The sequence below is a fragment of the Neomonachus schauinslandi genome, chromosome 10 (genome assembly GCF_002201575.2).
Source record: "Neomonachus schauinslandi chromosome 10, ASM220157v2, whole genome shotgun sequence".
Lineage (NCBI taxonomy): Eukaryota > Metazoa > Chordata > Mammalia > Carnivora > Phocidae > Neomonachus > Neomonachus schauinslandi.
The window spans coordinates 74,778,137-74,800,145 of record NC_058412.1 but is presented as its reverse complement, the minus strand read 5'-3'; the positions used below and the strand labels follow the sequence as shown (position 1 = coordinate 74,800,145).

The window sequence follows — 22,009 nt, the reverse complement described above, 5'->3', positions numbered from 1 at the left end:
GAATGGGAGAGGAAGAAGCAGGTTTCCTGCAGAGCAGGGAGCCTGACACGGGGTTCAATCCCAGGACTCTGGGATCATGACCTGAGCCGAAGGTAGACGTTTAACGACTGAGCCACCCAGGCGCCCCTGGAACTTGTATTTTAATATGTGCCTTAGGGGATTCTTGTCATCAGGGAAGTCTGGGAAATACGGCTCTTTTCCTTTTCTTTAGAAGGGCAGCTTTATATTAGATAATTTAGTAAGTAGCTTAAGGGTACCTGGTTAGTGGTTGATGAAAAGAATAAAGCTAGATCACTCTATCAAGGTAAAATCCTGATGAGTCAAAGATTTAACCATAAAAACACAAATCCACAAAAAGTGATAGAGGAAAACAGGTGAAATTTAAAAAATGTGATTTGCAATAGAGAAGATTTTGAGCTTTCTAAGTTTCAAAATGTAAAATCACTAGATAGTAAGGAAAAGATTGATATATATGCTTGGATATAACAAATTTCAAAACACATAAATTAAAAAATGACCACAAAGTTAAAGCAAACTTGAAAAATATTTGCAACCCAATGGCTGACAGAAGGTTGTGTTAAATTGTTAAGAAAAAGATGAATAATCCTATTAAAATAGGGAAAGGATATGCATCAAAAGATAGTTCACAGAAAAAGAAATATAAACATGAAATCTCACTCAGAATTAAAGTAAATCAAACCAATGAGATGTTAGGTTTTTTGTTGTTTTTTTTTTTCTCTTTGTTTTTGTCTACCAGGAAGTTGTCTCACTCAATTAGACCTTTAGGCTTCTTTACTAATGTGTGTGTGTGTGTGTGTGTAATATAATTTTAAAGATTTTATTTATTTATATGACATTATTGATTTGACAGAGAGAGAGACAGCAAGAGAGGGAACACAAGCAGGGGGAGTGGGAGAGGGAGAAGCAGGCTTCCCGCCAAGCAGGGACCCTGGGATCATAACCTGAGCTGAAGGCAGACTCTTAATGACTGAGCCACCCAGGCGTCCCACTAATGTATATTTTTAAGGCCAAGGTGACAATGAGGTTTTCAGTTTTTTCTTACTTACAACATTTGTTGTTGCCATATTAAATCACATCACTTGAATGCCTTGATTGTTCCATACATTTGGGTTACACTATATTCAAAATTATATTTTGAGGAGTATTGTATACCTGCAAATGGATGCCCTGTCTGGATAGGTGGGGTGACCACTTTAGGTTTCCTTAAATTTCCTAAAGGGTAGTGATTCTCAAGTCGTGGTCCCCAGACTAGCAGCAACAGGATTACCTGGGAATTTGTGAGACATACAGATTCTCAGGCTCCTTCCCAGGCCCACTAAATCAGAAATTCTGGGATTGGATTATATCAATCTATGTTTTAACAAGCCTCCAGGTGACTCTGATATCAGCTTAAGCTTGAGAACCACTGCCTAAAAGGATCCTGATCCTATCTTCAGCTTGGCCAATCATGTCATCATATGGGTCTGCACTTAAATGGCAACTTAGAATACTTGTATGTGTTTGGGAAAATAACCTTGAATTCACTACTACTTAGTACTACTTTTTATAGATATTGCCTGATTGTCTTCCAGAATAGGTGCACTAATTTGCATTGATGAATAACTGTTTCCCTACATCCTTAGTCAGTGCTGATCCAAAATTCAGCTTAGGAAAATAGTGATGGGGAGTGATCTACAGCACTTCATCCAAGTCTCGATTCTCTGAATCTACGCATCAATCTAAGTTAGGATGATGGCTTCCAGAAGTGTTCTGCTGAACCTCAGAGGCAGCCAGGATGGGTGGGGAGGGACAGGAGATGGAAGGAACAGGGCTTTGCTTTCCCTTTCAACCAGATCTGGTCCAGCTCGATTGGTTTTAAGAGTTGGGACTCCTCGCGAGATTTCATTTTTAACAAAGGCTGCTGTTAGAGAAAGTTTGAAAATTAAAGGCTTAGTTGTCATAAACCAGAGTACCTGGGATACATGGTTTTGACCATCCATATGTTTACTTTGAAAAAAATCTAATTCATCAATATCAAGAGGCATTAGTTTTTTAAAACAACCTGTAGAAAGGGGCACCTGGGTGGCTTAGTCAGTTGGGTGGCCGACTCTTGGTTTCAGCTCAGGTCGTGATCTCATGGGTCATGGGTTCGAGCCCCATGTTGGGGAGTCTGTTTGAAGGTTCTCTCCCTCTGCCCCTCCCCGTGCTCAAAGCACACACACACACTCTCTCTCTCTCTCTCTCTCAAATAAAATAAATAAATCTTAAAAACCTGTAGAAAAATGTAGTATTTGCTGATATACTGTGAGGATGCTCCATAACACAGTGCAGTGTCCCCTTTATGAGGACCCATGGAACAAAATGCTTATGTCTCAGAACCATAAATTTTGTGCTTCTATTTAACAAATTGTTTACTTTTATTTCAGGAACACTGTGAAACATATGCAATGTTCTGTTTTCCTTTTTGCACTGACTGCAGGAAATCTTAGAACCAAATTTTATGTTCTACTTTGTTTGCTTCCCTTGCTTCACACCCTTTGCCTAGACTTTCTGTTAATTTTTTCAATGTATATTTTACCGAGGTATCTTAAGTTCATTTTCAGATAAAGAGGAATGTGAGTAAATAAATAAGTAAATAGGAAGTTATAAGTATTTGAGTAGTAGTGGAAATTGAGCCAGTGAATGAGATCACCCAGGGAGAGTGGGCCAAAAGGGAAGAGACAAGGGACAAGGACAGAACCCCCCCTCCACCCACAGAATAGCAAATGTATGTGATTGGCTAAGGAAGGAGAAACCAGAGAAAGAGAACTAGCAAAAGAGAGCACTTGTAGAAAGAGGAAGTGGTCAGTTGTGTTCAAGAGTAGAAAGGGGTCCCGTAAGATAAAAACTGAAAAATAGTCATTGGATTTAGCAACAAGGAAGTCAGTGGGGACCTTTGCAAGAGTTTCAGCAGAGGTGTGTAGAGACGGGCTACACGGCATGGGTTGACAGCATGGGTTGAGGAGGAATTGGGAAAAGAAGTAATACCGATAAACCTTGCAAAAGGTTGGCTAAGAAAAGAATTAGCGAAGAAGATGGCTAAAGGGGGATATAGGGTGGGAAGGGGGCAGTTTATCATAGTTTTTAAAGATAGGTAGATACAGGGGCACCCCCACCCCCACTTGCTCTCTCTCTCTCATAAATAAATAAATCTTTTAAAAAAATAAAGATAGGTAAATACAAATATGTTTCTATGCTGAAGGAAAAGTTCCAGTAGGGAGAGAGGTTAAAAGTACAGAAAAGGAGAAAAGACAGCAATTGGTAGAGGAAGATCCTGGATGAGTGGGGAGGGGTGGAAAGCCTGGCGATGGGTAGAGGCCTGTAGAGAGGAGGGAAGATGTAGGTCACTGAAGCTGGGGCATCAAGGAAGCATTTTCGCTCCCAAATTACAACCACTTAGAAAAATATGGTCACAAAAAAGGTGAAAAGTATATCCTAATACTTCAAAGAAGCTAAAAGAAATCGAGAAAATGATAGAAGAGTTAAAAGAATGGCAACTTGGAGTGAGAAAATTTCGGAAATGAGGTGATAGACCCAGGAAAGAATTAGAAATAAAGGGAAAGAGATTTATTTCAGAAATAAAGACTAAATTAGGAAAACTCAAAAGAGAAGAAGCACAATAGACAAAGACTGAAGAGAAATAGTAGAAAGGAAGAAAGATATTTTTTGAAAAGGAATATAGGCCAAACCAAAGTAAAAACATAAAATTACTTCCTGTGGGAGAGGGAAGGATTAAAGTGGGAGGATCAGGGATTGTTAGAATTCTCTGAATATACATTGTTCTGTAGATTTAACTTTGCAACCATCTGAGTATGTTACACAGTAATAAAACAAAATATTTTTTTTTTAAGGTTTTATTTATTTGAGAGAGAGAGAGCAGGAGCATGGGGAGGGGCAGAAGGAGAGGGAGAAGCAGACTCCCTACTGAGCAGGGAGCCCAAATCAGGGCTTGATCCTAGGGCCCTGAGATCATGACCCGAGTCAAAGGCAGACACTTAACCGACTGAGCCACCCAGGCATCCCAAAATAAAATATTTTAAAGGCAATCCTGAAAATAAAAAATAGAACACACACACACACTAGTTTGATTTAATGTCTCTGAAGTTTTCAATGTTCAGTGTTGGTAATCCTAGTAAAGTCCTCTCTGTTTCAATCTTGTTTGTTCCTATGGAAAGTCAAAGAAGAATTGAACACTTTCCTCATAATAGACTTTTTGCGTTGCAAGGGAGTGAACAGAACTTCCCTTATCCTGGGCCAAGTGACCTCCATTCCTCTTCGCCTTTCTCTGAGGTCCAGTTTTAGCTTGCTTCCCAAACTTTCCTTTGATACTTTACAGTTCTGTTACGATTCCCTAGGTTCAAGCCTAAGATAGAGATCGGTCCGATTCATGGCAAGCCCATTTAAATTTGGCTTTCTCTCACAGTGACCTGAGGCAAGGGCATCACCAGGAGATTAAAGAATAATCAAAGTAGCTTGGAAATTGCCAGAGTGATTGGGGAGATCCCAGGACATCTTAATTTTTCTGTGGGTATTGCTTATTCTCTTAGCAGTTTGTTTGTCAAGACCCCAAGTAATTTGGCCAATTGGATGTCAGCTACGTCTGGAAGGAAGTGTGACCTTGTTGAGGAGGGGCAGTTTTCAAGACTAACAGCCGAAGGCCAGATTCCAGCAGCTTTCCCAGCTGCTGGAGGAGTAAGTCCTTCCTTCCTGAAGGGGGTCCGGACAACACGTCATAGCATCCCCTAGAACTCCCCGGAATTGTGGAGGCTCAGCCAACGTCAAGACTTTAGCCCAGGGCACCTGGGTGGCTCAGTCGTTAAGCGTCTGCCTTCCGCTCCGTCATGATCCCAGGGTCCTGGGATGGAGCCCCGCATCGGGCTCCCTGCTCCGCGGGAAGCCTGCTTCTCCCTCTGCCCCTCCCCCTGCTCGTGTTTCTTTTCCCCTCTCTTTCAAATAAATAAATAAAATCTTTAAAAAAAAAAAAAAAAGACTTTAGCCCAAATGATTATTGTCCCATTCTGTCCATTTCCCATGACTTATCAGTCTGTATTTGTCCATCTTGGTTTATTTCAGAGCGTGGCAAACCTTCCAGAGTAATTGAAATACAAAGAGAAGAGGTGTTGTCTGGAAGAATAAGCCATCTGACTGGAGAGAAGAGCAAAAGAGGAAATCGTAGAAGGACCCCATTGTCATGGTTGGTTGGCTTACGGTGGGGATGAAATCAGAACCGCGTGATGGATCCACTTTAGGTCATTGAGAATGGCTGGTGAGCAGGTGCCATGTTAGTTCTGGATCACATTTAAAGGTCATCCATGCATGATTCTTCTATCTACTGTTCATTTTAGATACACTAAGAAATCACTGTGCGGTGGCGGGGGAGTGAAGAACATGCCCTCCCACCTTGACCAGCCTTGCTCCCCCCAGCTGCTCCTCAGGGCCCCACTGTTGTAACCCAGGGCCTCTAGTGCAAGCCAAGAGATTAAGAATGAGGAAGAAAATATCTTTTAAAAATGAAGATAATATTCCCATTCTCTGCTCACCCTGGAGGCTTATTTTGAAAATCATAGTGATTTAACTTGTTAGCAGTTTAATTCACTTTTAAAAGATTAACCAGACTAATTATTCATCAGATTTCACCACCTTTGTCAGCCTCAATAAGGATCCTTTGTTACAATGATTAATGTGTTTTAATTGCAACTTCTCTCAGAGCAATAATTCGATCGCACAGTATTTGCTGAATCTATGGAAATCTTGGAAGTGCTTTGACAGCTGAGCTATTCTTGGGAAATGAAAGTAAAGGAATATATATAACTAACAAAAAGTGTTTTATAGCATACCATTAATATGGATTTTCCCACTCTCACAGACCTTGCTCTACCCCAGTCTGTGAAGCCACTTGCTGTGTACATCAATTTGCCATCCGGGAGCTCTCAGGAGCTAGAGATCAGTTAACACAGGTTACGACTTCCTCCGAGTTGGTGCCCTCCGACATACGCTAGTCATGATAATAATCGAAGCAAACATACATAGGTCCCAGGGAAAGTTAACCAGCCGGCCAGTATCCATAAATCATCATCCAGTTAAGAGGCTGGATCCTGCGTTGATCATTCTGTTTTCTACCCAGTGCTGCATCTTCATTTAACTGGTGGCTGCTGTCCAAGTTAGAGATTTTTTTTTTTTTTAAGATTTTATTTATTTATTTGAGAGAGAGAGAATGAGAGAGAGCACATGAGAGTGGGGAGGGTCAGAGGGAGAAGCAGACTCCCTGCCGAGCAGGGAGCCCGATGCGGGACTCGATCCAGGGACTCCAGGATCATGACCCGAGCCGAAGGCAGTCGCTCAACCAACTGAGCCACCCAGGCGCCCCCAAGTTAGAGATTTTTACAATATCAAAAAGATGTCTGTAGATGCTGGTGGAGAAAGTGTATGTGGCCAATACTGATTTTGAACTTAAAATGTATTTTAATGGTATTTTTGAAGCACAGTGGTTCTAGGACCTTTGGAGTCAGACAAATCTGGAGTTGATTCTTGACTCTACCACTTACTAGCTGTGAGAACTTGGGGGGGAAATCAGCAGTATCTAGCCTCCCTGAGCCTCTGTTTCCTCATCCCTTAAATTGGTATAATAATACCCACCTCGTAGTGAAGATTAAATGAGGCCTTAGATGTAAGACCGAGTGGCATGAGCCAAGCTACTCATGCTGTTTGACAAAGTCCAAGTATGGGGGACGATCCTGAAAACAGGAGACTCCACAGCTGGCTCCTGCTATTCTCTTTCATTTTGTTTATGGCAATCTTTATAATTGTGGGAATATTTCTGGGCTGGCTCCTGCTATTCTTTTTCATTTTATCTATGGCAATCTTTATAATTGTGGGAATATTTCTGGGGTTTCATGATAAAGTGACTACTCATCTTAGTTACGCCTATCTAAGCAATCATAATGAAACTAATTCCACGAAGAATTAGTTTCTATAGAACAAAATAACAAAACGGTCACGCTCTGTCTAGCACCTTTCTCTTTGCGTACTGTTTTTTAGTTTTAGTGAAAGCCAATAAGCGGAAATCAGTAAAGGTCATGTTAATCATTACAAAGGAAAAATGAAAGAAGTCTATGGCTGTAATCCAGAAAATGATCTAAGATTTGGAAAAACAAAAATATCCTAACATATAAATAAAGTTCCTCCGAGGCTGTCAGGAGGAGATGCTTGCAACCTGACCCTGTGTCTGTGTCTCCTCATTCGCCGACGCCGTCCTTTCCTACGAGAGACACACCCCGGCTGTAGCTGGACTCCGGCAACTGAGTTGGCTATCTGGACTGTAGTAAGCTTTCAAGGAGTTATGTCTGCAACAGCAGTAGGTCTTTCCAGTTTAAGAAAATCATATGTACACAAGCTTCTCTGGGCCTTTCAGTAACCCAGAGACAAGCAGGAAAGGTGTGCTGCTGCTTTGATTTTTCTCAGATGAGAAAACTGGGCACAGAAGTGTGCTAATCTTGGTAAATATGTCCTCTCTGCTCATCTGCTCAGTTAAGCACAAAGGTGCTCTAAAACCCATGGATGTCGGCTCCTATTCCAGTGCTTTTTCCACTGCATCCTAGAGGTACCAAGGCCTCTGACTGATAGAGCAGTTGGGCACAAAATGACCGATTCCTTATCTGTTGGCAAATACTAGCCCCTCTGTTGGGATATATACATCAACAATAGCTGACAGAGCCAGGCATTACCTCATTTAATGGATCTAGCAAGCCTGGGAGGTAAATATCCCCACCAACCCCATGTCACAGCTGAGGACACTGATCACTTAGAGATAGGAAATAACTTGCCTGACAGATTTAAACCTGGGTCTGTCCAACTCCAGTGTCTGGGTTTTAACTGTACACTATTCTGCCTCCTGCAATCCCACTTTACAAAATACTAGTTTTTAAAAGGGAGTGTTTTGAGACCTCGGAGGTCTGTATGGTAATCAATTACCATGCTTTAAATTTCTGCCTTAGGGGGCACCTGGCCAGCTGGGTTAGTAGACCATGCAACTCTTGATCTTGGAGTTGTGAGTTCAAGCCCCACATTCAGCGGAGTGCTTACTTAGGAAAAACAAAAAACGATTAAAAAATAAATTACTGCCTTAGTGGATCAGGCACCATGACTCAAAAATGTCTTTAACTCCTGAACCAGAGTTTGGGAATACTGTTTTTCCTTTACTTGAGGAACAGCATTCGCTGGGAAAAGGGTTTATAGGATCAAATACTAGAAAGCAAATTCTTCCTTGGGTGTTCATCATGCATGTTTACATAACAAAGGTGCTGAAAAATACCACGGTTAAAAAAAAATGCTTAATTGTGTTACACCTGGTTCCTAAACTTACTTGACCACAGAACCCTTCCTTTTAGTTACAGTCATTAAGAACCTATGGAAACCAACTCTTTAAGTGTTTTTCTTTTTAATTTTTTTTATTAACATATAATAATTATTTGTTTCAGGGGTACAGGTCTGTGATTCATCAGTCTTACACAATTCACAGCACTCACCATAGCACATACCCTCCCCAGTGTCCATCACCCAGCCACCCCATCCCTCCCACCCCCTCCACTCCAGCAACCCTCAGTTTGTTTCCTGAGATTGAGTCTCTTATAGTTTGTCTCCCTCTCTGGTTTTGTCTTGTTTCATTTTTCCCTCCCTTCCCCTATGATCCTCTGTTTTGTTTCTCATATTCCTCGTATCAGTGAGCTCATATGATACTTGTCTTTCTCTGATTGACTTATTTCGCTTAACATAATACCCTCTAGTTCAACCACGTCAGTGCAAGTGGCAAGATTTCATTTTTGTGATGGCTGCATAATATTCCATTATATATATACCACATCTTTATCCATTCATCTGTTGATAGACATCTGGGCTCTTTCCTTGGCTATTGTGGACATTGCTGTTATAAACATTGGGGTGCACGTGCCCCTTCGGATCACTACATTTGTATCTTTGTGGTAAATACCCAGTAGTGCAATTGCTGGGTCGTAGGGTAGCTCTATTTTCAACTTTTTGAGGAACCTCCATACCGTTTTCCAGAGTGGCTGCACCAGCTTGCATTCCCACCAACAGTGTAGGAAGGTTCCCCTTTCTCCACATCCTCGCCATCTGTCATTTCCTGACTTGTTAATTTTAGCCATTCTGACTGGTGTGAGGTGGTATCTCATTGAGGTTTTGATTTGTATTTCCCTGATGCCAAGTGATGTTGAGCACTTTTTCATGTGTCTGTTGGCCATTTGGATGTCTTCTTTGCAGAAATGTTTTTCATGTCTTCTGCCCATTTCTTTTTTTTTTTTAAGTCAAAATGCACTTTATTTTTTTTAATTTTTTTTATTATGTTATGTTAATCACCATACATTACATCATTAGTTTTTGATGTACTGTTCCATGATTCATTGTTTGCGTATAACACCCAGTGCTCCATGCAGAATGTGCCCTCTTTAATACCCATCACCAGGCTAACCCACCCCCCCACCTCCCCCCAGAACCCTCAGTTGTTTTTCAGAGTCCATAGTCTCTCATGGTTCGTCTCCCCCTCCGATTTCCCCCCCACTGTAGGTTCTTCCCCTCCTGTACCTCTGAAACAAATAATACATATGTTAAAAAAAAAAAAAGAAGATGACTTCTGCCCATTTCCTGATTGGATTATTTGTTCTTTGGGTGTTGAGTTTGATAAGTTCTTTATAGATTTTGGATACTAGCCCTTTATCTGATATGTAATTTGCAAATATCTTTTCCCATTCTGTCGGTTATCTTTTGGTTTTGTTGACTGTTTCCTTTGCTGTGCAAAAGCCTCTCATCTTGATGAGGTCCCAATAATTCATTTTTGCCCTTGCTTCCCTTGCCTTTGGCGATGTTTCTAGGAAGAAGTTGCTGCGGCTAAGGTCGAAGAGGCCTGTGTTCTCCTCAAGGATTTTGATGGATTCCTGTCTCACATTTAGGTCTTTCATCCATTTTGAGTCTGTTTTTGTGTGTGGTGTAAGGAAATGGTCCAGTTTCATTCTTCTGCATGTGGCTGTCCAATTTTCCGAACACCATTTGTTGAAGAGACTGTCTTTTTTCCACTGGACATTCTTTCCTGCTTTGTCGAAGATTAGTTGACCATAGAGTTGAGGGTCCATTTCTGGGCTCTCTATTCTGCTCCATTGATCTATGTGTCTGTTTTTGTGCCAGTACCATACTGTCTTGATGATTACAGCTTTGTAATAGAGCTTGAAGTCCGGAATTGTGATGCCACCAGCTTTGCTTCTCTTTTTCAACATACCTCTGGCTATTCAGAGTCTTTTCAGGTTCCATACAAATTTTAGGATTATTTGTTCCATTTCTTTGAAAGAAGTTGATGGTATTTTGATGGGGATTGCATAGAATGTGTAGATTGCTCTAGGTAGCATTGACATCTTCACAATATTTGTTCTTCCAATCCATGAGCATGGCACGTTTTTCCATTTCTTTGTGTCTTCCTCAGTTTCTTTCTTGAGTACTCTGTAGTTTTCTGAGTACAGATTCTTTGCCTCTTTGGTTATATTTATTCCTAGGTATCTTATGGTTTTGGGTAATTGTAAATGGGATCGACTCCTTAATTTCTTTCTTGTCTTGTTGTTGGTGTATAGAAATGCCACTGATTTCTGTGCATTGATTTAATATCCTGCCACTTTACTGAATTCCTGTATGAGTTCTAGAAGTTTTGGGGTGGAGTCTTTTGGGTTTGGAAACCAACTCATAACCAAAGGAAACAAACTGAGGGTGGCTGGAGGGGAGATGGGTGGGGGGTTGGGGTAACTGGGTGATGTAATGAGCACTGGGTGTTATATACAACTGATGAATCCCTGAACTCTACCTCTAAACTAATAAGACACTATATGTTAATTAATTGAATTTGGATTTCAAAAAAGAACCTATGGAAACTCATTTAAATAATAATCACAGCCAAATTTATGGTGCCCTTAGTATATTCCAGACTCTCAACTCAGAACTTCACATGTATTCACTCGTGATGAGACTCTTATGAAGCAGGTATTTTTAGAATAATCTTACGAGGTAAGTGTTTTTATGAAATAACTTTCCCAAGATCACAGACTAATCAGTGGCAGAGCCAGGACCTGAACACAGGGTATCTCTCTCTAGAGCCCTTGCTCTTTCAGCTGCCACGGGAGAGCTGATTCAGCTCACCATACTCAAAGTTATGTATTTTTTTTCTACTTTAAATATGGAAGAAGTATGCTATACTACCCCACCAAGGGGGAAAAACCTTGGCAGAACCACCTCTTTGAATCAGACACTCAACACCATCAAATTCCTCTATCTGATATCAATAACTCCATTTTTTCCCTGTAGTGCTATTTGATTCTTAAAATACTTGATCCAGTTACAGACATCTACTTACATTTTGTGTCAGACACACAGGTAACATCTTATCTCCATGTCTCTTCCCAGATAACAGTTGCTTCAGTTTTCCTCCAGGACTAATTCACCAGGATCAGACAGATGAGAATTCTCAGAAACAGGTGATCACCCATCTGAAAGAGGAGACATGCTACTTACCCCAGTAAGGCAAAAGCACGAGCATTTTCTTTTCTTTTCTCTTCATTATTTTCCTTTCTTTACTTTTATTTTATTTTATTTTATTTGTTTTTTGGTTTTAGATGCAGCAGTAGTTTGTGCAGTGGGCCTCACTCATGTAACTGAAGATTCCCCAGTAGAGAAAAAGGACCAGGAGAAAAGGCCATATCACAAAAGGTACAGAAAGCCCAAAGAAAGCTTCCAAGTCCTGTTGTTGCCTTTCTTCCTTTTGATCCTCTCTCCCCATAGAGTGGCTTTTTTTTGAAAGCATACTTTTCCAAGTTGTTACATTAACAAATTTGCACTGATTTCTTTATCCTTGTCATCTAAAGACCACCTTGTTGGCGGTTGGTGAACTTTTCCTTCACGCCAGGCCTGCTGCACTGTCTAATGTCACAAGTGTCTGCTCACATTAGCTCCCAGAGACTGGAGCAGATCCTGCATGGGGCCTTTCCAGCAAGTTGATTTGACAGAATGAGTCCCCATGCTAGCTCGTGGCACTTATCAGTTAGTCAGCCTTCCTTGGGGAGGAGAATTTAGAGTGCACCATATTCAGTTTCCAAATCAACGGCTGTCCCCTCAGGAAGCTGTGTGTTGCATTATTAAAAGAGATGCCTTTGACCAGAGCGCCATACTTAAACATTCATCCACATTAAAAAAAAAAACAACAAGGCAGAATGGGGGGACAGCAAAACAACACATCACCCCCTTCCCTGTGTTAACTCTTTCTCCCCAGGTTTCGGGTCTCCCTCACTGAACAGTCCTGTAACCTTTATTGGTGAGCATGAACGCTTGTTATTTTTTTGTGAGCCTTGCCTTTATTTTAAAAGGGGTGCTTTTACATTACTTGGAATGGCTGTGAAACCTTCCCCTAAATTGTAAGATCTTGGAGCTGAGATCTCTCTATTCCCAACATCTGCTTTTCAGTGAGCTCCCGTAGCAAAGTCAAATCCAAAAGTCTAGCCGTCAGAAACAGCAATGACTTTGGTTTATCTGTTACCTGCCTTTCCCGGGAGTTCAAATGAAATGCAAGAATTAGTTCTTAGTTGAAAATGAACAGATCTGAAGCTCACACTTTAATTATTATAACTTTGCATATTTCTAATTAAAAAAAAAAGTTTATATCCAGTTTACCTTTATGTTTCCAGAGGAGGAATTGACAAGATTGGTGGAGAAAAGGAGGGGTCCTTTTTAAAGCTTCATGTTGATATAAATATGAAAATGGATTAAACTCTGCTTCCAATTTCCAAACATGTGTACTTCAATGAATATTAAATGGCAGGCCCCTGTCACCATCCTGACTTATTTACTCCCCAGACTTTTTATCAAAAAGGGACTGGAATTGCCTGTGGAACATGAAAGTCTCCTGTAATTGAGTTTAGAGTGGTAAATCCACTAAACAGGCCATGGCCCCAGAGACACCCCGAAACCCACCTGTCAGCTGGTGTTAAATCACAGCGCAAACAAGGCATGGCTGCCAGCTCCTGCTAAACACTGCTGTGGCCCAAAACAAAACAAAAAAAAAAAAAAAGAGAGAGAGAGAGAGAAGTTACTCCCCAGGGGATGAGGAAGGGCTGGGGGCAAATTGTGGGGGTTGGGAGGGCAGGCGAGAAACTCTCATCTAACAGCTGCCCAATGTCAGCTGGAATCATGATCTGAAACTCAGCTCAGGAGGGGCACTGGCTAGGGCCTCATTCGGTAAGGTGTCATTTCTTTATCCTAACGTCCATTAGGTAGGAGCGTAATGGAGTGGACAAGAAGCTTTTTCATCGTGGTTGAGCCATGGAAATCAGAGCTCAGAGAGTTTCAGTGAGAATAAAGGTTTAACTGGCTTAAGACTGGTGCAGAAAGGTCCACATCTGGAATGGAGGAAAATGTCCGACTAAGACATGTTGAACCAGACAGGGATGGGAATAGGAACAATGCAAGCTGGAAAACCATAATTCATCCGATAAACATTGATTAATTGTTTACTAGTGCCCATTGCTCAGTGTATAAAGATGAATAAGACATAGTCCTTGCCCTGAAGGAAAATGTGTAATATGCTTGGGGAAACACACAGACAAGTCAGCTATTGCAATACAGTGCATCAAGGGCTTTGGGAGCAAAAGTACGTGCCTAAAATAATAAGTTAGGGACAGGCCTATCAGGGAAGAAAGAGAAATCAAACGATCAAGGGCTTTATCAGCCTGGCTAATCAGTCTGAAGTTTATCCTGAAAGCCATGGGGAACAATGGAAGGATTTTAAGCAGAGGAGTGATGTGGTCAGGTTTGTGTTTTAGAAAGACCAGTTTACCTATTGTGCATAGCATGAATTAGAAGGGGCAAGGCTGGAAACGGGAAGGCCAAGTGGAAGGCAATTACAGGAGTCTTTGAGAGAGCGGGTGATGGCCCAAACCAAGGAAGTCACAGTGGAGATGGAGAAGAAGGGACAGAATGAGAAATATTATAGAAAAGAATCAGCAGGGCTTGGAAGGCAATTGAAAGTGGGAAAAAGAAGGGGAGGGGTTCCCGGGTGGCTCAGTGGGTTAAGTGTCTGCCTTCAGCTCAGGTCATGATCTCAGGGTCCTGGGATCGAGCTCCGTGCCGGGCTCCCTGCTCAGTGGGGAGTCTGCTTCTCCCTCTCCGTCTGCCTCTCTCCCCACTCATGTTCTCTATCTCTCTCTCTCAAATAAATAAAATCTTAAAAAAAAAAGAAAGAAAGAAAAAGTGGGAAAGGAGGGAGGAATTCAGAGTGGCTCTAAGGCTTCTGGCTTGGGTGTAGGGTTGCTGGATTTAGCAGATAAAAATAGATGCAATATTTGGGACATATTGATACTAAAAAATGATTCCTTTTTTTATCTGAAATTCAAATTCAATATTTAACATTTAATTCAATATCCAGCAAACCGACTTGGGGAGCTGGGTAAGTGGTAGGGTATCTGTCAAGCTGGGGATTGGAGGAGGCACTGTTGGAAGCAGAAGCAAAGAACATGATGAGTTTACACTTATTTATATTGAATTTGAGGTATCCAAGGGATATAACTGGGTTCCGATTATCCCCCAATACCTTTCTGCCCTTCTGCAAGGATAGTGGTCGCTGGCACATGGCCCCCCACCTAATGATTTTACTTCCCAGCTTCCCTTGCAGAAAGTAACCATATGACCATACTCCGGCCTGTGGAATGTGAGAAGTGATGTGTGTCTTGCTCTTAGAAGGATTGGGCATAGGGGCTCAGTTGGATAAGCGCCCGACTCTTGGTTTTAACTCAGGTTATGATCTTAGGGTCCTGAAATAGAGCCCCGTTTCCAGCTCCGTGCTCAGCGGGGAGTCTGCTTTTCTCCCTCTCTCTCCCCTTCTCCCTCTGCCCCTTTCCTGTCTTATGCATGCGCTCTCTCTTTCTCTCTCCCCCCCCCTAATAAATAAATAAATAAATAAATAAAAGAAGGATTGGGCATGAACCTCTCCTGCCTCTTTTCTCCTTTCCACTGGCCGAAATATCACCAGCACTGAAGGAGCCAACACGGGCTCAGAGATGAAAATGTTGAAGGTGGCCGTGCCCTGTCACTTGCCCTGGGCAGTCTACCTCTGAATTTTTCCAGGAGGGAGAAATAAGCTTAGCCTGTACCTTAACTACAATACGACATCCAAGAGGAAATGTTCAGGGGTGCCTGGGTGGCTCAGTCGTTACGCATCTGCCTTCGGCTCAGGTCATGATCCCAGGGTCCTGGGATCGAGCCCCACATTGGACTCCCTGCTCGGCGGGAAGCCTGCTTCTCCCTCTCCCACTCCCCCTGCTTGTGTTCCCTCTCTCACTGTGTCTCTCTCTGTCAAATAAATAAATAAAATATTTTTTTAAAAAAAGAAGGAAATGTTCAATAGCAGTTGAACATAGAAGTCTGCAGCTGGAGAAAGAGGCAAGAGCTAGAGACCCGAGAATTGGGAGTGGTTAGCAGACACGTGCTGAATGAGGCTTTAGTTTAGACGAGGTCTCTTAGAGGGAATGTATGGTGAGAAGAATGAAGCACGACAAAGTCAAGTGCTGTCTTTTTTCTATGGACGCTTTTTTTGGGGGGGAGACACAACTTCAAGCTTACCCTGAGGTTAATCGAGATGTTCCTGTAGTAGTAGGATGGATGTTTGAGAGTTTGGTTTTCATTTGCCAAGCCTTCTGCCTCTGTATAGCCACATGTTAATGTTCGGTGCTACTGAGTTCATTTGTTTGTCTTTGGATTTCTATTTCAGCAGTGTCTGGGAAGCAGGTGTGTTCTGGTGCCCTGGGGGCATTCGGGCATTTGTGCAGGGGGCTGGCTGTGCTGGGGTCTCTGCTAGGGTCAGTTTCCATGTGTGTAGTCAGTTTACATGGGTGTGTCGGCACACATGTGCATCTGCTCCTCTCTGTCCTGACTTGTCGATGTGTGCCCTGAGGATGTCCTTGTGTGTGTGTCTGTGACAGATGCTGCTTATTTCGGCTTAGTTAGTAGCCAATTCCCAGCACTGCCAAGAAGCAGTAGCCTTTTAGATTATTCTCACATAGAAGTCTATTTTGTCCCAATTCTGTCCATTTTGGAGTAGCCTTTAAAAGATCATTTCAGGGGTGCCTGTGTGGGTCAGTCATTAAGCGTCTGCCTTCGGCTCAGGTCATGATCCCAGGGTCCTCGGATCGAGTCCCGCATCGGGACTCCCACTCCCCCTGCTTGTGTTCCCTCTCTCGCTGTGTCTCTCTCTCTGTCAAATAAATAGATAAAATCTTTAAAAAAAAAGTTATTTTGTTTTTTAAAGATTTTATTTATTCACTTGAGAGAGTGAGTGAGAGAGAGCATGAGTGGGGGAGGGGCGGGTGGCAGAGGCAGAGGGAGAAGCAGATTCCCCGCTGAGCAGGGAGCCCCATACGGGGCTCTATTGAAGGACCGTGGGATCACAACCCGAGCTGAAGGCAGATGCTTAACCAGCTGAGCCACCCAGGTGCCCTTAGACTTTATTTTTTAGATCAGTCTTCAGGTTTGCAACAAAATAGGTAGGAAGATACAGAGATTTCCCATATACTTCCTGCTTTGACAGGTGCATAGCCTCCCCCAGCAGAGTGGTACTCTTGTTACAACTGATCAGTCTACATTGATACATCATTATCACTCAAAGTCCATAGTTTACATTAGGATTCATTCTTGGTTTTATACATTCTGTGGGTTTGGGCAAACGTATAATGACATGTATCCATTATGATAGTATCATAGACTAACTCTATCATTTTGCATTTGGTTTTGTCGGTGTTCTGGATTTCGGCCATTCTAATAGGTATATGGTGCTATCTATCTCATTGCTGTTTTCAGTTATCTTTTCAAATCCAAAGTGCCTGAAGGAACAGTCTCCCAAACTTGCCAAGGGCATTCCTTGCTTCTTCCATCTGAGTCTACCTGTTCTCCCCAGACCCAGACTGAGGCTATATTTTACATAATATGATACGAACTGGGATCTGCATGGGTGTCGGGGGCACCACACTGTGTGTGTGTTTATGGTAATTTCTAAACATACTCAGAATTGGAATAAAAGGACCTCCCTATATCCATCACCCAGCTTCAATAATTATCAACATTTTGCCATCCTTATTTCATCTGTCTTTCCCTTTTCTCCTGCTTGCGTATTTTAAGCAAATATTAGATAGCTTGTCTTTTCACCTGAAAATTTCAGTTTGTATCTCTGATTTTTTAAGATTTTATTAATTTATTGGAGAGAGAGTAAGCCAGAGAGAGAGAGCACAAGCTGGAAGAGAGCAGAGAGAAAGGGAGAAGTGGACTCCCCGTTGAGCAGGGAGCCCGATGTGGGGCTCAATGCGGGGCTCGATCCCAGGACCCTGGGACCACGACCTGAGTCAAAGGCAGATGCTTAACCGTCTGAGCCACCCAGATGCCCCTGTATCTCTAATTGATAAGACTTTTTTAGGGGCGCCTGGGTGGCTCAGGCGTTAAGCGTCTGCCTTCGGCTCAGGTCGTGATCCCAGGGTCCTGGGATCGAGCCCCACATTGGACTCCCTGCTCCGCAGGGAGGCCTGCTTCTCCCTCTCCTACTCCCCCTGCTTGTGTTCCCTCTCTCGCTATGTCTCTCTCTGTCAAATAAATAAATAAAATCTTAAAAAAAAAAAAAAAAGACTTTTTTACATCCCGCAATGTCATTTACCTAACAAAATGAATAATAATTCCTCAAAATCATCTAAACCCAGTCCATATTCAAATTTCTTAATTATCTCAGACACCTTTTTTACAGTTGGCTTTTTCAAAATCCACATGTTGCATATGGTTGTGTCTCTTGGTTTCTTTTGTTCTGAGGCAGTCCATCCTGGCCATTGATTTGGGGAGGAACCGGCTCGTTTGTCCTGTATAATGTCTGTGTTCTGTATTTGATTATTTTCTTGTGGAGTCAGATAAAATGTTCCTCTGTCCTCCATTTTCCCGGTAAACTGATAGTTATATTTAGGGCCTCAATTAGATTCCAGATCAATATTTTTAGGCACCCATACTTCATAGGGTGGTGCTTTTACTGTGAGACATATAATATCTGGATGTTTCACACTTAATGTTGCCAACATCGATCATTAGGTTTAGGTAGTGTCAGCCCACAGAATTCCCCATTAACCTTCACCCAATGATTTTAGCATTCATTGATGATTGCTACCTAGGTCCATTATTTCATTTGGAATATTAGTAATTTTTGAAAACTTTTTTATTCTTTCTGTGATTATGAGCTGGGACTCTTCCGGCTCCAGCAGACTGCTAATCAAGGGAATAATGGAGTTGCTAGACACTCAAGGCCGAGTGAGGGCCCTGTTTTCCTGACCTTGTTCCATATTAAAAAAAATTAGTTCACCTTCCTCAACACCTGATGGTCTAGCTTAAATTCCAGGCTTGGTCCGGGTGCCTGGGTGGCTCAGTTGGTTAAGCGACTGCCTTCAGCTCAGGTCATGATCCCAGCATCCTGGGATCGAGTCCCACGTCGGGCTCCCTGCTCTGCGGGAAGCCTGCTTCTCCCTCTCCCACTCCCCCTGCTTGTGTTCCCTCTCTCGCTGTGTCTCTCTCTGTCAAATAAATAAATAAAATCTTTAAAAAAAAAAATTATTAAAAAAAAAAATTCCAGGCTTGGTCCAACTGAAATGACCCTTTGTACTCAGATAATATTGAAGTTAGCAAGGGTCCTAGGAGAGGGGGTCTGCCTTTTGCTTCAGGAAAAGAGGGCTCTAAGTGTTGCAGAAGGAGTCTTTTCCTAAGACACAAGGAGCTTAGAGCTGCTCAGGAAGTTTGCTGATTTGGGGAGGACTTTCTTTAGCCTTTCCCACCTCAGTCAGGCTCAGTCTGGGACTCTGAGACTCCTGCTGTTCAGGGAAGCAGCAACCATTCAACCAGTGATCCCAACGACCACATAGCCGAGACTCTGATGCTTTAGCTTTCTGGCACATCCCTCTGTGTCCTCAGATGGACTCCAGGCCCTTTGCCACCCCTGGCTTGGGCACTGAGCTCCACACTCCTTTGAGAAAGAAGAACACAGCTGACGTCCTGCCTAGTGTCCCTCCATTAGCCCTTTCCTGGATCTGAAGTCTTCTGAAGAAAGCCCCATGACAAACAAGACCCAATCTCTGGGTTCAATACTCAGTTCTGAGGGACCAGCACTTGAGGGAAGACTGGGCTCTGTCATCTGTCAGGCTGTATGGATGACTCCCTGCTCAGCAGCTGACTAAATCAAAGAAACCGTTCTTCCTTTCTTACAAAAACATGGGCCTGCATGGAAAAAGCCACACCAGCACTCATTTCGGAGGGAAGGGGGGCAGATGTATTTTAAATTTTCCCTAAAGATGTGCTTTGGTCGGATTCCATGGTACACATTATTGGCTTTAAAATAATGAGACTTTTGGGCACCTGGGTGGCTCAGTCGGTTAAGCGGCTGCCTTTGGCTCAGGTCATGATCCCGGGGTCCTGGGATCGAGCCCTGCATCGGGCTCCCTGCTCAGCGGGAAGCCTGCTTCTCCCTCTCCCACTCCCCCTGCTTGTGTTCCCTCTCTCGCTGTCTCTCTCTCTGTCAAATAAATCAATAAAATAAATAAATAAATAATAAAATAATGAGACTTTTAATGTCAAGACATTCACTGAAAATATATACATTCTTCAAAATAATCACTTGCCTTTAGATGGTTACAAACCCCAGAGGAAAATCTGTGTTATTTCTTTGTATTCCCATCAGTAACCGTTTGGCTTAGAGTGACTTTTAGCTGTTTCCAAAAAATCAAATCCACCCTGAAAGCAAAGTGGTGTGCCTTCATGGAGGGTGGCCAAAGCAGAAGCCGCAGGCTGAGCGCGGCCAGCAGGGCAAAGAGAGCTTGCTTGCCCCTGCGCCTCTCAGGCTTGGACAGTAGATGGCAGGCTTACCTTCCAGATAGAGGCGTCTGGTACCTTGTGGATTGATGTGTCTGGCACAGGCAGCCCTGCCTCTGCGTCCGGCAGCCGCTCACACTGCAGTAGATCCCAGGGACCTGGTGGGCTCCCCAGGGTGGGTGTGACTCAGCTTTGGTGAGGAGCAAGGGGAAGAGGGGTCTGGTTTGGGAATGCCTGCCTGATTGCAGCTATAGTAGGCTCAGGGTCCGGCCTCACTGGATCCCAAACCTCCTGGCTTGTGGCTACGGTGACTCCACTACAGGGCCAGCCACGCCCCCCTCCTACCTGCCGGCCCTAGGTGCGGGGCTTAGAAACGTCTCCAGCTTCCCCTGGGCTGGCTCAAAGTGCGAGGTCCTTCAGATCTCCCAAACCCAGGGAGGTGATGCTTTTTGCAAGCTTCTCTCAAATAGAGGGTGCTGCTCTGAGTGTGGGAACTGCTGAGCGCCAGCAAGGAAATACACAAGCCTGTGCTGATCCTGGGCTGAGGTCTGTGGTTTCGTTATTGTGCAAGCCTCATAGTATTCTTGACACCTTTTGGCTGCCCCTGCCCTCCTCCCATCCTGTTCAGGGTTTAGACATCAGTACACATAAGTCCTCCTTTGGGGGGCAAGAACCTTCATGGGTTTGCTTCTGGGTTCCTGGTGTCTGGCACACCGTGAGGGCCTCAGTGGATGTTTGCTAAATGAAGTGATTGAATGAATGTCGGGACTGAAAAATTATTTCGTTTAACCTAATTCTAGAAAGGATCCCAAATGGATGGGAATGTGTATTTTCTGGGATGCCCGCCTTTACCTTTACAACTTCTTCCTCACCCCAGGTGAGATTCTACCCCAGGATCTGAATTTGGGTTATGCCTGAACCTTTCTTACATCTAGCGAAAACCTCCCACGCTGCAATTTGAGACAGTTCTTTTTGCTATGATCTCAGCACAAGTCGATGATGGGATTGGGAAAAAATATTGTTAGGGGATGAGTTGTGTCCCCCAAAATCATACATTGAAGGCCTACCCCCTAGTACCTCAGAATGTGGCTTCATTTGGAGATAGGATCTTTAAAGAGGTAATCAAGGCTGTTAGGATGAGCCCTAATCCAATCTGACTGGTGTCCTTATTGGAAGGGGAGATTTGGACACACGGGGAGACACCAGGGATGTGTGCACAGAGGAACAACCATGTGAAGGGGCAGCAAAGAGGTCACCTGCGAGCCAAGGAGAGAGAGACTTCAGAGGAAACCAACTCTGCGGGCACCTTGATCTTGGACTTCCTGTCTCTGGAACCGTGAGCAAATAAATTTCTGTTATTTAAGCCAGCCACTCAGTGGTATTTTGTTATGGCAGCCCTAGCAAATGAATACAAATATGATAGGATAGGATAGGATAGGATTAAAATATAATAAACATGATATGATACGTAATGTTTTGCCCCTTTTGTCAGCATGTCCAGTGTCTAAAGAACTGTTGTCTAATTGATACGATGGCAGCTGAAGTGTCCACCTCTGGCCCCTGGCCCCTGGCCTTTGCCGGGTAGGTGGGAGGGAGAAAGAAAGAAAGGCCTCCTTAGAAAGGAGAGATGTCAACAGCTTTAGTCATGGTGTGGGCTGCCCTCCCAGGTCTTCTTTATTTTTTTATATTTTTTAAAGATTTTATTTATTTATTTATTTAATAGAGTGCACACAGCAGGGGGAGTGACAAGCAGAGGGAGAGGGAGAAGCAGACTCCCCGCTGAGCAGGGAGCCCGATGCAGGGCTCGATCCCAGGACCCTGGGACCATGACCCCAGCGGAAGGCAGACACTGAACCAACTGAGCCACCCAGGCGCCCCTCCCAGGTCCTTTTTAGAAAACCCATCATCCGCTGTGATGAAGAACAGGGTGATAGAGCCCTCAGGAGAGTGGGTTCCTGGGCACCACAAAAGCTAAGCTCCTCAAAGAGGTCAGCACGGCTTCAGTGGCCCAAAGGCTGACACATCAAGACAAATCAAGTCTGTCAGAGAGAGA

General features: G+C 43.3%; 1 protein-coding gene across 1 annotated transcript in view; it reads left to right on the top strand.

Moving 5' to 3' along the window:
- Positions 1-22,009, top strand: part of PPM1B (protein phosphatase, Mg2+/Mn2+ dependent 1B) — a 222,833-nt gene that overhangs the window by 22,684 nt on the left and 178,140 nt on the right. Inside the window, exon 3 of the mRNA XM_021701150.1 lies at positions 11,703-11,796. The gene's annotated coding sequence lies outside the window, so the exon portion shown is untranslated. The remainder of the gene's footprint in view (positions 1-11,702; positions 11,797-22,009) is intronic.